The sequence below is a fragment of the Colobus angolensis genome, unplaced genomic scaffold, assembly GCF_000951035.1.
Source record: "Colobus angolensis palliatus isolate OR3802 unplaced genomic scaffold, Cang.pa_1.0 Scaffold45, whole genome shotgun sequence".
Lineage (NCBI taxonomy): Eukaryota > Metazoa > Chordata > Mammalia > Primates > Cercopithecidae > Colobus > Colobus angolensis.
Window position 1 is genome coordinate 849,768 of NW_012117932.1, and position 4,403 is coordinate 854,170.

Consider the following 4,403-nt stretch of genomic DNA (forward strand, 5'->3'; position numbering starts at 1 on the left):
TGGTAGTTTGTATTTCTGTGGGATTGGTGGTGATATCCCCTTTATCATTTTTTATTGTGTCTATTTGATTCTTCTCTCTTTTCTTCTTTATTAGCCTGGCTAGTGGTTTATCTACACAGCTGGTCTTTTCAAACAACCAGCTCCTGGCTTCATTAATTTTTTTGAAGCGTTTTTCGTGTCTCTACCTCCTTCAGTTCTGTGCTGATCTTAGTTATTTCTTGTCTTCTGCTAGCTTTTGAATTTGTTTGCTGTTGCTTCTCTAGGTTTTTGTTTTGTTTTGTTTTGAGACGTAGTATTGCTCTGTGGCCCAGGCTAGAGTGCAGTGGCGCTATCTCGGCTCACTGCAAGCTCCGCCTCCCGGGTTCACGCCATTCTGCTGCCTCAGCCTCCCTAGTAGCTGGAACCACAGGCGCCTGCCACCACACCTGGCTAATTTTTTGTATTTTTAGTAGAGACAGGGTTTCACCGTGCTAGTCAGGATGGTCTCGATCTCTGACCTTGTGATCCGCCCACCTCAGCCTCCCAAAGTGCTGGGATTACAGGCGTGAGCCACTGCAGCCTGCCTCTCTAGTTATTTTAATTGTGATGTTAGAATGTCGATTTTAGATCTTTCCTGCTTTCTCTATTGGCATTTAATGCTATAAATTTCCCTCTACACACTGCTTTAAATGAGTCCCAGAGATTCTGGTACATGGTGCCTTTCTTCTTATTGGTTTCAAAGAACATCTTTATTTCTGCCTTAATTTCCTTTTTTACCCAGTAGTCATTCAGGAACAGGTTATTCAGTTTCCATGGGGCTGTGCGGTTTTGAGTGAATTTCTTAATCCTGAGTTCTAATTTGATTGCACTGTGATCTGACAGACTGTTTATTATGATTTCCATTCTTTTGCATTTGCTAAGGAGTGTTTTACTTCCAATTATGTGGAATAACCAGCTAGCCTCATAATGACAGGATCAAATTCACACATAACAATATTAGAATTTTAGAATAAATGCAATGTGGTGCTGAGAAGAGTGTGTATTCTATTGATTTGGGGTGAAGAGTTCTGTAAATGTCTATTAGGTCTGCTTGGTCTAGAGCTGAGTTCCAGTCCTGGATATCCTTGTTAATTTTCTCTTGTTGATCTGTCTAATAGTGACATTGGGGTGTTAAAGTCTCTCACTATTATTGTGGGGAGTCTAAGTCTCTTTGTAGGTCTGCAAGAACTTGCTTTATGAATCTGGGTGCTCCTGTATTGGGTGCATATATGTTTAGGATAGTTAGCTCTTCTTGTTGAATTGATCCCTTTACCATTATGTAATGCCCTTCTTTGTCTTTTTGATCTTTGTTGGTTTAAAGTCTGTTTCGTCAGAGACTAGGATTGTAACCACTGATTTTTTTGCTTTCCATTTGCTTGGTAAATATTCCTCCATCCCTTTATTTTGAGCCTATGTGTATCTTTGCACATGAAATGGGTCTCCTGAATACAGCACACCAATGGGTCTTGACTCTTTATCCAGTTTGCCAGTCTGTGTCTTTTAATTGGGGCACTTAACCTGTTTACATTTAAGTTTAATATTGGTATGTGTGAATTTGATCCTGTTGTTATGATGCTAGCTGGTTATTTTGCCCGTTAGTTGATACAGTTTCTTCATAGCATCAATGGTCTTTACGTTTTGGTATGTTTTTGCAGTGGCTGGTACCGGTTGTTCCTTTCCACGTTTAGCGCTTCCTTCAGGAGCTCTTGTAAGGTAGGCCTAGTGGTGACAAAATCTCTTGGCATTTGCTTGTCTGAAAAAGATTTTATTTCTCCTTCGCTTATGAAGCTTAGTTTGGCTGGATATAAAATTCTGGGTTGAAAATTCTTTTCTTTAAGAATGTTGAATATTGGCCCCCATTCTCTTCTGGCTTGTAGGGTTTTTGCCAAGAGATCCGCTGTTAGTGTAATGGGCTTCCCTTTTTGGGTATCCCAACCTTTCTCTCTGGCTGCCCTTAACATTTTTTCTTTCATTTCAACCTTGCTGAATCTGATGATTATGTGTCTTGGGATTGCTCTTCTCAAGGAGTATCTTTGTGGTGTTCTCTGCATTTCCTGAATTTGAATGTCGGCCAGCCTTGCTAGGTTGGGGAAGTTCTCCTGGATAATATCCTGAAGAGTGTTTTCCAACTTGCTTCCATTCTCCCCGTCACTTTCAGATGCACCAGTCAAATGTATATTTGGTCTTTTCACATAGTCCCATATTTCTTGGAGGTTTTATTCTTTTCCTTTCACTCTTTTTTCTCTAATCTTGTCTTATCACTTTATTTCATTGAGTTGATCTTCAATCTCTAGTATCCTTTCTTCCACTTGATCGATTTGGCTATTGATATTGGTGTATGCTTCACAAAGTTCTCGTGCTATGTTTTTCAGCTCCGTCTGGTCATTTACGTTCTTCTCTAAGTTGATTTTTCTAGTTAGAAATTCATCTAACATTTTTTCAAGGTTCTTAGCTTCCTTGCATTGGGTTAGAACATGCTCCTTTAGCTCAGAGGAGTTTGTTATTACTGACCTTCTGAAGCCTACTTCTGTCAATTCATTAAACTCATTCTCCATCCAGTTTTGTTCCCTTGCTAGCGAGGAGTTGTGATCCTTTGAAGGAGAAGAGGCATTCTGGTTTGTGGAATTTTCAGCCTTTTTGTGCTGGTTTCTCCCCATCTTCGTGGATTTATCTACCTTTTGTCTTTGATTTGGGTGACCTTTGGATGGGGTCTCTGAGTGGACATCCTTTTTGTTGATGTTGATACTATTCCTTTCTGTTTGTTAGTTTTCCTTCTCACACTCAGGCACCTCTGCTGCAAGTCTGCTGGCATTTGCTGGAGGTCCACTTCATACCCTGTTTGCCTGGGTATCACCAGCAGAGGCTGCAGAACAGCAAAGATTGATGCCTGTACCTTCCTCTGGAAGCTTCTTCCCAGAGGGGCACCTGCCAGGTGCCAGCTGGTGCTCTCCTGTATGAGAAGTCTGTCGGCCCTGACTGGGAGGCGTCGCCCTGTCAGGATACATGGAGGTCAGGGACCCATTTGAGGAGGCAATCTGTCCCTTATCAGAGCTCAAACGCTGTGCTGGGAGATCCACTGCTCTCTTCAGACCTGTCAGACAGGGACATTTAAGTCAGCTGAATCTGTGTCCACAGCTGCCACTTCCCCCAGGTACTCTGTACCAGGGAGATGGGGGTTTTATCTATAAGTCCCTGACTGGGGCTGCTGCCTTTTTTTTAGAGATGCCCTGCCCAGAGAGGAGGAATCTAGAGAGACAGTCTGGCTGCAGCATCCTTGCTGAGTTGCAGAGGGCCTCCACCCAGTTCAAACTTCCAGGCAGCTTTGCTTACACTGTGAGGGTAAAACCGCCTACACAAGCCTCAGCAATGGCGGATGCCCCTCGCCCCAGCAAGCTTGAGCATCCCAGGTCAACCTCAGACTGCTGTGCTAGCAGCGAAAATTTCAAGCCAGTGGATCTTAGCTTGCTGGGTTCTGTGGGGATGGAACCTGCTGAGCCAGACCACTTGGCTCACTGGCTTCAGCCCCCTTTACAGGGGAGTGAACGGTTCTGTCTCGCTGGTGTTCCAGATGCCACTGAGGTATGAAAAAAAACTCTTGCAGGTAGCTCGGTGTCTGCCCTAATGACCACCCAGTTTTGTGCTTGAAATCCAGGGCCCTGGTGGCGAAGGCACCGGAGGGCATTTCCTGGTCTGCTGGTTGTGAAGACTGTGGGAAAAGCACAGTATCTGGTCCAGAGTGCACTGTTCCTCCCAGTACAGTCTCTCATGGCTTCCCTTGGCTTGGGGAGGGATTTCCCCCAACCCCTTGTGCTTCCTGGGTGAGGCAATGCCCTACTCTGCTTCAGCTTGCCCTCGGTGGCCTGCATCCATTGTCCAACCAACCCCACTGAGATGAACCGGTTACCTCAGGTGGAAATGCAGAAACCGCCTTCTACGTCGATCTCGCTGGGAGCTGCAGACGAGAGCTGTTTCTTTTGGCCATCATGCCTGCCAGCAGGTTCTTAAAGTCAACACTTAATCATATATTGCCATGTGATCCAGCCATTCCACTCTTCAGTACTTACCCAAAAGGAAGGAAGATACACAAGGAGACTTGAAAATGTTCACGGAAAATGTGTATTGTGAAAAAACTGCATAAAGTTCCATTTTTTGGTGCCAAAATTAACTCCTACTGACTTGTTATAACATGTCTGAACAGGATCTAGTTTGAAGCACTAAGAAGGATAAGACATTAGTTTGAAAAGAGTCCCTGACTGGGCGCAGTGGCTCATGCTTGTAACAACACCACTTTGGGAGGTTGAGGCTGACGGATCATTTGAGGTCAGGAGTTCGAGGACAGCCTGGCCAACATGGTGTTTCTATTAAAAATACAAAACTTACTTGGG